The following is a 12,666-nucleotide window of genomic DNA, read 5'->3' as shown; positions in this document are numbered from 1 at the left end:
AATGGACCCCAAACCTATGTGAGCTTGTAGAGGGCCGCTGGGACTGTAAGAAAACAGTGAGGGTTAGAAAAATAGCCCACCCCAAGACCCTGTAAGGTAGGAGTAAAGTGCACCTACCACCCCCAGAGAGCACAGAAGTCGTGATAGGGGAATTCTGCAAGGAAGACCAACACCAGCAATGCAACAACAGTGGATTTCCAGACCTGAGTACCTGTAAGACAAGGGGACCAAGACCAAGAGTCGCAACAGTGTCGAGAGTGGGCAGATGCCCAGGAAATGCCAGCTGAGGGTGCAAAGAAGCTGTCACCAGATAGAAGAAGATTTGTGTTCTGCAAGAACGAAGAGGACTAGGAACTTCCCCTTTGGAGGATGGATGTCCCACGTCGTGAAGAAGCTTTCAGAGGTGTTCCCACACAGAAATACCGCAAACAAGCCTTGCTAGCTGCAAGGGTCACTGTTATGGTTTTTGGATGCTGCTGTGGCCCAGGAGGGACCAGGATGTCGCCACTTGGATGAGGAAACAGAGGGGGCACCCAGCAAGTCATGGAGCCCTCACAGAAGCAGGCAGCACCCGTAGAAGTACCGGAACAGGCACTTAGAAGAGGAGTGAACCGGAGTCCATCCGAAGTCAGAAAAGGGAGTCCCACGACGCTGGAGGACAACTCAGAAGGTTGTGCACTGCAGGTTAGAGTGTTGGGGACCCAGGCTTGGCTGTGGACGAAGGAAATCCTGGAAGAGTGCACAGGAGCCGGAGCAGCTGCAAATCATGCGTTACCCAGCAATGCAGTCTAGCATGGGAAGGCAAGGTCTTACCTCCACCAAACTTGGACTGAAGAGTCACTGGACTGTGGGAGTCACTAGGACAGAGTTGCGGAGTTCCAGGGACCACGATCTTTGTGCTAAGAGGGGACCCAGAGGACCAGTGATGCAGTCTTTTGTTGCCTGCGTTTGCAGGGGGGACGATTCCGTCGACCCACAGGAGATTTCTTCAGAGCTCCTGGTGCAGAAAGGAGGCAGGCTACCCACAGAGCATGCACCACCAGGAAACAGTCGAGAAAGCCGGCAGGATGAAGCGATACAAGGTTGCAGTAGTCGTCTTTGCTACTTTGTTGCGGTTTTGCATGCGTCCTAAGCAGTCAGCGGTCGATCCTTTGGCAGAAGGTGAAGAGGGAGATGCAGAGGAACTCTGGTGAGCTCTTGCATTCGGTATCTGAAGAATTCCCCAAAGCAGAGACCCTAAATAGCCAGAAAAGGAGGTTTGGCTACCTAGGAAGGAAGATAGGCTAGTAACACAGGTAAGAGCCTATCAGAAGAAGTGTCTGACATCACCTGCTGGCCCTAGCCACTCAGAGCAGTCCAGTGTGCCAGCACACCTCTGAATCCAAGATGGCAGAGCTCTGGGCACCTCCCCTGGGAGGTGCAGGTCAGGGGAGTGGTCACTCCCCTTTCCTTTGTCCAGTTTCACGCCAGAGCAGGGCTGGGGGATACCTGAACCGGTGTAGACTGGCTTATGCAGAGATGGGCACCATCTGTGCCCATTAAAGCATTTCCAGAGCCTGGGGGAGGCTACTCGTCCCCAGCCCTGACACATTTTTCTAAAGGGAGAGGGTGTAACACCCTCTCTCTGAGGAAGTCCTTTGTTCTGCCTTCCTGGGCCAGGCCTGGCTGGACCCCCAGGAGGGCAGAAACCTGTCTGAGGGGTTGGCAGCTGCAGCAGCTGCAGTGAAACCCCGGGAAAGGCAGTTTGGCAGTACCCGGGTCTGTGCTAGAGACTCTGGGGATCATGGAATTGTCTCCCCAATGCCAGAATGGCATTGGGGTGACAATCCCATGACCTTAGACATGTTACATGGCCATGTTCGGAGTTACCATTGTGATAGGTAGTGACCTATGTATAGTGCACGCGTGAAATGGTGTCCCGCACTCACAAAGTCTGGGGAATTTGCCCTGAACGATGTGCGGGCACCTTGGCTAGTGCCAGGGTGCCCACACACTAAGTAACTTTGCACCCAACCTTCACCAGGTGAAGGTTAGACATATAGGTGACTTATAAGTTACTTAAGTGCAGTGGTAACTGGCTGTGAAATAACGTGGACGTTATTTCACTCAGGCTGCACTGGCAGGCCTGTGTAAGAATTGTCAGATCTCCCTATGGGTGGCAAAAGAAATGCTGCAGCCCATAGGGATCTCCTGGAACCCCAATACCCTGGGTACCTCAGTACCATATACTAGGGAATTATATGGGTGTACCAGTATGCCAATGTAATGTGGTGAAATTGGTCACTAGCCTGTTAGTGACAAATTTGGAAAGCAGAGAGAGCATAACCACTGAGGTTCTGGTTAGCAGAGCCTCAGTGAGACAGTTAGGCATCACACAGGGAACACATACATATAGGCCACAAACTTATGAGCACTGGGGTCCTGGCTAGCAGGGTCCCAGTGACACATAACAAACATACTGACAACATAGGGTCTTCACTATGAGCACTGGGCCCTGGCTAGCAGGATCTCAGTGAGACAGTGAAAACAGCCTGACATATACTCACAAACAGGCCAAAAGTGGGGGTAACAAGGCTAGAACGAGGCTACTTTCTCACACAACCCCTCCCCCCCCCAAACGAAGGACAATAAGGCTAACCTTGGCCAGTTGAGACTTTATTGTCTAAGTGGTGATAAGTGGAGAGTAGCTCTGCAATAGGCTGGTTACTCCCTTTATCATCCACTATATGGTTACTTCCCTGTGGGGATGTAAACCACCCTGTTTGAAGTTTTTTAGCTAACCAACAATGTGAAGATATATTTTTAGAGTTTCTATCAGTAAGTTTTAGTTTAGAACAGTGGGAATTGTCCACTGGACCTATTTCTAGTGATGAGAATGCCATACAGGGATGCTGTCTCAGTAAAGCCAGAGCTGGGCAAAAACTATGTCCATATGACTGTAAGAGAGAACAGGGATGCTGTTTTTCTTTAGTTGGAGTAGGACAGGGATGCTGTCCTATGAGCTCCACACTAGGGCAGGGCTGCTGTCCTAAGTGTTGTGAGGTAGTGCAGGGTTTCTGCACTAAAGTTTCTCTGAGAGGGTTGGAGGGATGCTCCATGTTAACTAAAATGGTGCTCTTTTTCTCACCAATGTTAGTTATCCCACAGAGAGGTACTTCCACCTCAGGGAGTACAGCTATGCCAGCTGATGATTCCCTTGGTACAGATGCCACCCAGGAGAGGTTTCTCCCACCACAGGAATGATATCCTGAATGGCAGGGTGGGTAGGGGATACTGTGATACCCTTGTTACCTGTTGTTGGAGAAGGATCCTGAGTTTTCAGGCCTTTTTCTCTCCTTTGCTTTTTTATTTCAGTAGAAATGAGAGGGAACAATTCCTCAGGGATACCCAGCATGGCTGCATGGGTATAAAACTCTACCTCAGCTCAACCTGAAGTCTCTAGGTCATTACCTAAAAGACAGTCTACAGGTAAGCTAGGTGATACTACCACCTGCTTAGGGCCAGTAACTCCACCCCAACTAAGCTGAACTATAGTTAAGGGAAGAAACTTAGTGGAGTTATGGACATCAATAATCTTGTACTGTTGTCCAATGATGTGTTGTTCAGGAGCCACTAGGTTTTCAGTCACCAAAGTGATACTGGCACCTGTGTCCCTGTAGGCCTGGGCCTCAACACCATTTATTGAAACTGTCTGCCTGTACTTATCCATTGTAAGGGGACAAGCAGCCAGAGTGGCAAGGCCAATGCCACTAGGTGTGACAGAAACTGTCTTGGGATTGACTACCCCAGTTTCTATGATGGACCCATAAGTGAACCCAACTACACCCTTAGTTTGACTGTTGCCAGCAGTCCCACCACTATTACCACTACTGCTAGGGGCACTAGAGCTTGATGTATTAGTGGTGGTAGGCTCAGGGGGTTTACCTGGACAGGACTTATCCCCTGGCCTATGGCCTTTATTTTTACACACAAAGCACCAAGGCTTTTTAATGTGTGTATGTTGTGAAGAAGAGGAAGAATTTGATTTATCCCCACCCCCTGAAGAGTGTTTAGGATTTGAAGAAGGATCTTTGGTTTTACCCTTATCCCCATGCGTATCCTGAGATTTCTCACCATCTTTCTTCTTGCCATCCTTGTCACCCCCTGTATGAACTTTTCTGTTCACTCTTGTTCTGACCCATTTGTCTGCCTTCTTTCCCAATTCTTGGGGAGAGGTCAGATCTGAGTCCACTAGATATTGGAGTAACAAATCAGACACACAGTTATTCAGAATATGCTCTCTCAGGATTAGATTGTACAGGCTTTCATAGTCAGAAACTTTACTGCTATGTAACCACCCCTCCTAGTCCTTCACTGAACAGTCAACAAAGTCTATCCAGTCTTGTGAAGACTCTTTTCTGGTGTCTCTGAACTTAATCCTGTATTGTTCAGTGGTTAAGCCAAATCCATCCAAGAGTGCATCCTTCAAAACTGCAACATTATTGGCATCACTTTCTCTAACAGTAAGGAGCCTATCCCTACCCTTTCCATTGAAAGATAGCCATAGGATAGCAGCCCACTGCCTTTGAGGGACCCCCTGTACCATACAGGCCCTCTCAAGTGCAGCAAACCACTTGTTAATGTCATCCCCCTCCCTGTAAGGGGGAACTATCTTGTGCAGATTCCTGGAATCATGCTCTCTCACAGGATTGCTATCAGGAATACTGCTGCTGCCACCATGGGGTCCAAACCCCAACCTCTGTCTCTCCTTCTCCAGATCTAGGGATCCCTGCCTAGAGCCAGCTGTTGCTGTTTAAGCTTCAGTCTGGTCTCTTCCAGTCTCAACGTAGTGAGTTCCCTTTCTAACGATTTGTCTTGAAGGTCTGTGGGTTGGGAATGCTTTGACACAGAATAAATATTGGATTCAACAGAGGGAGACCTGCCTCTAACAGATTGCCCTCTAACAACCTTGCCTTCAGGAACAAAACCATCCCTACTATGATGGGAGCTTCTATTACTACCAGTGTTGCTAGGTGGTCTGCTAAGGGGCAGATTAGGAAGAGAACCCTGTACCACTCTGTCAAGGGGCTCCCCTGAGTCAGAGTGTGAGCTATCTACTAACTTTTCAGATGAGGTGCCACCCTGGGCCTTATCATTCTCAATAAGCATGTTAGACAGAAATTCTCTAGAAGGGTTCTTTCCTACCACAAAACCTCTATCAATGCAGAGACTCCTTAGGCTCTTAAAGTTAAGATTGTCATAAGTTGTATTGACCATTTTAAGAGACGTTCCTACATCAGACATGATATAAGAAGGTTTAGGGACAGAGAGAAGAGAGAAAAAGTTTCAGGACTTTTTAAAGAACAGAAAAAATCTTTTTCAAACTTTTGAAACTTTTTGAAAGTTTAGGAGTACTTTTCAGCACTTAGGAGATAGTGTAAGAGAAGAATAGCAAACTTTTTGGTTAGGTGTACATACACTGAACTTGTTTTGTATATTATTCTCTTATGAAAAGTACTAAATGACAAAGTGGTAAGTAGTTGCAAGTACTTATCCCATCGCTGCTTCCAATGTAGGAGCCTGGCCTGGCTTGTAGTGGGTACCAAGGGGTACTTACACTCTGTACCAGGTCCAGTTATCCCTTATTAGTGTAGAAGAGGTGTTTCTAGCAGCTTAGGCTGATAGAAGGTAGCTATAGCAGAGCAGCTTAGGCTGAACTAGGAGACATGCAAAGCTCCTACTATACCACTGGTGTCATATGCACAATATCATAAGAAAACACAATACACAGATATACTAAAAATAAAGGTACTTTATTCTTATGACAATATGCCAAAAGTATCTCAGTGAGTACCCTCAGTATGAGGATGCCAAATATGCACAAGATATATGTACACAATACCAAAGATATGCAGTGATAGCCAAAGGAAGTAATGCAAGCAGTGTAAAGTTACAATAGATTGCAATAGGAGCACATAGGTATAGGGGCAACACAAACCATGTACGCCAAAAGTGGAATGCGAACCACAAATGGACCCCAAACCTATGTGAGCTTGTAGAGGGTCGCTGGGACTGTAAGAAAACAGTGAGGTTTAGAAAAATAGCCCACCCCAAGACCCTGTAAGGTAGGTGTAAAGTGCACCTACATCCCCCAGAGAGCACAGAAGTCGTGATAGGGGGATTCTGCAAGGAAGACCAACACCAGCAATGCAACAACAGTGGAGTTCTGTACCTGAGTACCTGTAAGACAAGGGGACCAAGTCCAAGAGTCGCAACAGTGTCGAGAGTTGGCAGATGCCCAGGAAATGCCAGCTGAGGGTGCAAAGAAGCTGCCACCGGATGGAAGAAGCTTTGTAATCTGCAAGAACGAAGAGGACTAGGAACTTCCCCTTTGGAGGATGGACGTCCCACGTTGTGAAGAAGCTTTCAGAGGTGTTCCCACGCAGAAAGACCGTAAACAAGCCTTGCTAGCTGCAAGGGTTGCGGTTAGGGTTTTTGGATGCTGCTGTGGCCCAGGAGGGACCAGGATGTCGCCACTTGGATGAGGAGACAGAGGGGGTGCCCAGCAAGTCAGGGAGCTCTCACAGAAGCAGGCAGCACCCGCAGAAGTACTGGAACAGGCACTTAGAAGAGGAGTGAACCAGAGTCCACCCGAAGTCAGAAAAGGGAGTCCCACGACGCCGGAGGACAACTCAGAAGGTTGTGCACTGCAGGTTAGAGTGTCGGGGACCCAGGCTTGGCTGTGCACGAAGGAAATCCTGGAAGAGTGCACAGGAGCCGGAGCAGCTGCAAATCACGCAGTACCCAGCAATGCAGTCTAGCATGGGGAGGCAAGGACTTACCTCCACCAAACTTGGACTGAAGAGTCACTGGACTGTGGGAGTCACTTGGACAAAGTTGCTGAGTTCCAGGGGCCACGCTCGTTGTGCTGAGAGGGGACCCAGAGGACCGGTGATGCAGTCTTTTGTTGCCTGTGGTTGCAGGGGGAAGATTCCATCGACCCACAAGAGATTTCTTCAGAGCTCCTGGTGCAGAAAGGAGGCAGGCTACCCCCAGAGCATGCACCACCAGGAAACAGTCCAGAAAGCCGGCAGGATGAAGCGATACAAGGTTGCAGTAGTCGTCTTTGCTACTTTGTTGCGGTTTTGCAGGCGTCCTGAGCAGTCAGCGGTTGATCCTTTGGCAGAAGGTGAAGAGGGAGATGCAGAGGAACTCTGGTGAGCTCTTGCATTCGGTATCTGAAGAATTCCCCAAAGCAGAGACCCTAAATAGCCAGAAAAGGAGGTTTGGCTACCTAGGAAGGAGGATAGGCTAATAACACAGGTAAGAGCCTATCAGAAGGAGTCTCTGACGTCACCTGTTGGCCCTGGCCACTCAGAGCAGTCCAGTGTGCCAGCACACCTCTGAATCAAAGATGGCAGAGGTCTGGGGCACGCTGGAGGAGCTCTGGGCACCTCCCCTGGTAGGTGCAGGTCAGGGGAGTGGTCACTCCCCTTTCCTTTGTCCAGTTTTGCACCAGAGCAGGGCTGGGGGATCCCTGAACTGGTTTAGACTGGCTTATGCAGAGATGGGCACCATCTGTGCCCATCAAAGCATTTCCAGAAGCTGGGGGAGGCTACTCCTCCACAGCCCTGACACCTTTTTCCAAAGGGAGAGGGTGTAATACCCTCTCTCTGAGGAAGTGCTTTGTTCTGCCTTCCTGGGCCAGTCTGGACCCCAGGAGGGCAGAAACCTGTCTGAGGGGTTGGCAGTAGCAGCAGCTGCAGTGAAACCCCGGGAAAGGCAGTTTGGCAGTACCCGGGTCTGTGCTAGAGACTCGGGGGATAATGGAATTGTCTCCCCAATGCCAGAATGTCATTGGGGTGACAATTCCATGATCTTAGACATGTTACATGGCCATGTTCGGAGTTACCATTGTGACGCTATACATAGGTAGTGACCTATGTATAGTGCACACGTGAAATGGTGTCCCCGCACTCACAAAGTCTGGGGAATTTGCCCTGAATGATGTGGGGGCACCTTGGCTAGTGCCAGGGTGCCCACACACTAAGTAACTTTGCACCCAACCTTCACCAGGTGAAGGTTAGACATATAGGTGACTTATAAGTTACTTAAGTGCAGTGGTAATTGGCTGTGAAATAACGTGGACGTTATTTCACTCAGGCTGCACTGGCAGGCCTGTGTAAGAATTGTCAGATCTCCCTATGGGTGGCAAAATAAATGATGCAGCCCATAGGGATCTCCTGGAACCCCAATACCCTGGGTACCTCAGTACCATATACTAGGGAATTATATGGGTGTACCCGTATGCCAATGTAATTTGGTGAAATTGGTCACTAGCCTGTTAGTGACAAATTTAGAAAGCAGAGAGAGCATAACCACTGAGGTTCTGGTTAGCAGAGCCTCAGTGAGACAGTTAGGCATCACACAGGGAACACATACATATAGGCCACAAACTTATGAGCACTGGGGTCCTGGCTAGCAGGGTCCCAGTGACACATAACAAACATACTGACCACATAGGGTCTTCACTATGAGCACTGGGCCCTGGCTAGCAGGATCTCAGTGAGACAGTGAAAACACCCTGACATATACTCACAAACAGGCCAGAAGTGGGGGTAACAAGGCTAGAAAGAGGCTACTTTCTCACAGCAGTCCACTCTGTAACACGAACCCCTCTCTATGACACTCCACTCTACGACAAAACACCCCACTCTACCACACCACACTCTACACCACTTCATTCAACACCATGACACAGCAGTCCATTCTGTAACATGAACCCCTCTCTACGACACTTCACTCTACGACAAAATACCCCACTCTACCACACCACACTCTACATCACTTCATTCCACACTGTGACACAGCAGTCCATTCTGTAACACAAACCCCTCTCTACGACACTCCACTCTATGACAAAACACCCCACTCTACCACACCACACTCTACACCACTCCATTCCACACTGTGACACAGCAGTCCAATCTGTAACACACACCCCTCTCTACGACACTCCTCTCTATGACAAAACACCCCACTCTACCACACCACACTCTACACCACTCCATTCCACTGTGTGACACAGCCGTCCACTCATTAACACGAACCCCTCTCTACGACACTCCACTGTACGACAAAACACCCCAATCTACCACACCACACTCTACACCACTCCATCCCACTCTGACACAGCAGTCCACTCTATAACACGAACCCCTCTAAACAACACTCCACTCTACGAAAAAACACCCCAATCTACCACACCACATTCTACACCACTCCATTCCACTTTATGACACAGCAGTCCACTCTATAACATGAACCCCCCTCTACGACACCCCACTCTACAACAAAACACCCCACTCTACTTCACCACACTACTATATGACACTTACTCTAGGCCACTCTACGACACTCCACTTTACATGACTCCTCTCTACTACACTACACTCTACAACACTCTACTCAATGACACTCCACGCCACTTTACTCCACCCTGTGCCACTACATGCTATGCTACTCCACTCTGACACTTTACTCCACTCCACTCTATGTCCCTCAATTCTGATACTGTACTTTACTCCACTCTATGTGATTCCACCCTACAACAACTCCACACCACTCCACTCTATGGCACTTCACTCTAGGCCACTCTACGCTACTCCACTCCACAACTCTACGGCTCTCCACTCTATGCCACTCCATGACATCCGAGTCCACTTTATGACACTCCAGTCCATGACACTTCACTCTACTTCACTCTAGGCCACTCTACGCTACACCACTCTACTCCACTCCACTCCACAACTCTATGGCTCTCCACTCTATGCCACTCCATGACATCCAAGTCCACTTCACGACACTCCAGTCCATGACACTCCATTCTACTTCACTCTAGGCCACTCTACGCTACACCACTCTACTCCACTGCACTCTACGCCACTCCACGACTGCACGAAATTGTGCCTGGCTTTTTCTGCCTTGTTTTTTGTGTTTTCGCACCTTGTGCGCTCCCCCTTGCTCTCCGCTCCCTGCCGCTGCCTCCCTGCGGCCCGCCCCCCTCGCGCCCCCATTCGCCGCTCCCTTCCGCCTCCCGCCTCCCAGCTGCTCCTCCCTCCCCCCTCCCTTCTTAATGGCTGGCGTTGCGCGTCGCGAGTGAGCGACCTCTGACCTGTTTTAGGTCCTGAGCTCGCCCCCCACGTCCGCAGCACCAACCTGCTGTCTCCTGCCTCTGACCCCCGCCCACGCTGCTGCTAGCGTGTTCGAGGCTTCACTTGACCCGTGTGCCGTTTTTCCGCCGTCCTGTAAGTGGTTTTCTATTTTCAGCGCCTTGCCTCTTGCGCTTCTGCCCCCGCCGTGCCCCTTCTGATTGTGCCACTTTGCGCCGTCCTGTAAGTGCGTTTTTACTGTTTTCAAGCGCCTCGCCTTCTGCGCATCTGCCCCCGTTGTGCCCCTCTGAATGCTGTCTCCCCGATTGTATACTGTGCCATTAGTGTATTTCTGTGACTGTTTTTCAAATTGTAACTGTTTTAAAATTGTGCCCGACTTTTTCTGCCTTGTTTTTTGTGTTTTCGCCCCTTGTGCGCTCCCCCTTGCTCTCCGCTCCCTGCCGCTGCCTCCCTGCGGCCCCGCCCCCCTCGCGCCCCCATTCGCCGCTCCCTCCCGCCTCCCAGCTGCTCCTCCCTCCCTCCTCCCTTCTTAATGGCTGGCGCTGCGCGTCGCAAGTGAGCGACCTCTGACCTGTTTTAGGTCCTGAGCTCGCCCCCCACGTCCGCAGCACCAACCTGCTGTCTCCTGCCTCTGACCCCCGCCCACGCTGCTGCTAGCGTGTTCGAGGCTTCACTTGACCCGTGTGCCGTTTTTCCGCCGTCCTGTAAGTGGTTTTCTATTTTCAGCGCCTTGCCTCTTGCGCTTCTGCCCCCGCCGTGCCCCTTCTGATTGTGCCACTTTGCGCCGTCCTGTAAGTGCGTTTTTACTGTTTTCAAGCGCCTCGCCTTCTGCGCATCTGCCCCCGTTGTGCCCCTCTGATTGCTGTCTCCCCGATTGTATACTGTGCCATTAGTGTATTTCTGTGACTGTCTTTCAAATTGTAACTGTTTTAAAATTGTGCCCGACTTTTTCTGCCTTGTTTTTTGTGTTCTCGCCCCTTGTGCGCTCCCCCTTGCTCTCCGCTCCCTGCCGCTGCCTCCCTGCGGCCCGCCCCCCTCGCGCCCCCATTCGCCGCTCCCTCCCGCCTCCCAGCTGCTCCTCCTTCCCCCCTCCCTTCTTAATGGCTGGCGCTGCGCGTCGCAAGTGAGCGACCTCTGACCTGTTTTAGGTCCTGAGCTCGCCCCCCACGTCCGCAGCACCAACCTGCTGTCTCCTGCCTCTGACCCCCGCCCACCCTGCTGCTAGCGTGTTCGAGGCTTCACTTGACCCGTGTGCCGTTTTTTCCGCCGTCCTGTAAGTGGTTTTCTATTTTCAGCGCCTTAGCTCTTGCGCTTCTGCCCCCGCCGTGCCCCTTCTGATTGTGACACTTTGCGCCGTCCTGTAAGTGTGTTTTTACTGTTTTCAAGCGCCTCGCCTTCTGCGCATCTGCCCGCGTTGTGCCCCTCTGATTGCTGTCTCCCCGATTGTATACTGTGCCATTAGTGTATTTCTGTGACTGTCTTTCAAATTGTAACTGTTTTAAAATTGTGCCCGACTTTTTCTGCCTTGTTTTTTGTGTTTTCGCCCCTTGTGCGCTCCCCCTTGCTCTCCGCTCCCTGCCGCTGCCTCCCTGCGGCCCCGCCCCCCTCGTGCCCCCATTCGGGCTCCCTCCCGCCTCCCAGCTGCTCCTCCCTCCCCCCTCCCTTCTTAATGGCTGGCGCTGCGCGTCGCGAGTGAGCGACCTCTGACCTGTTTTAGGTCCTGAGCTCGCCCCCCACGTCCGCAGCACCAACCTGCAGTTTCCTGCCTCTGACCCCCGCCCACGCTGCTGCTAGCGTGTTCGAGGCTTCACTTGACCCCTGTGCCGTTTTTCCGCCATCCTGTAAGTGGTTTTCTATTTTCAGCGCCTTGCCTCTTACGCTTCTGCCCCCGCCGTGCCCCTTCTGATTGTGCCACTTTGCGCCGTCCTGTAAGTGCGTTTTTACTGTTTTCAAGCGCCTTGCCTTCTGCGCATCTGCCCCCGTTGTGCCCCTCTGATTGCTGTCTCCCCGATTGTATACTGTGCCATTAGTGTATTTCTGTGACTGTTTTTCAAATTGTAACTGTTTTAAAATTGTGCCCGACTTTTTCTGCCTTGTTTTTTGTGTTTTCGCCCCTTGTGTGCTCCCCCTTGCTCTCCGCTCCCTGCCGCTGCCTCCCTGCGGCCCCGCCCCCCTCGCGCCCCCATTCGCCGCTCCCTCCCGCCTCCCAGCTGCTCCTCCGTCCCCCCTCCCTTCTTAATGGCTGGCGCTGCGCATCCACGCAGCGGACGCGCGCAGCGGGTGCGCCAGAGGCAAGCCCGTCTGCGCCCGTCCGCGCCTGGACCGCGCCCAGCGCCACCCCCCCTGGTCCTCACAACCCCCGCAACTCCTGCCTCCGATACTCGGCCCGCAAACTCCTCGCCCTCAACCCTGGCCCCTCCACAGAGTGCTTCCTGGCCACCCCGAAGCACACCAAAGGACCTTTTTCCTGCCGCACCTGCAACTTCTCTTGCAACAGAACAACGAAGCCAGCAAC

This window comes from Pleurodeles waltl, chromosome 11 (assembly GCF_031143425.1).
Source record: "Pleurodeles waltl isolate 20211129_DDA chromosome 11, aPleWal1.hap1.20221129, whole genome shotgun sequence".
NCBI classification, from domain to species: domain Eukaryota; kingdom Metazoa; phylum Chordata; class Amphibia; order Caudata; family Salamandridae; genus Pleurodeles; species Pleurodeles waltl.
The sequence above is the reverse complement of the archived record's forward strand: the minus strand, read 5'-3'. Positions refer to the sequence as shown.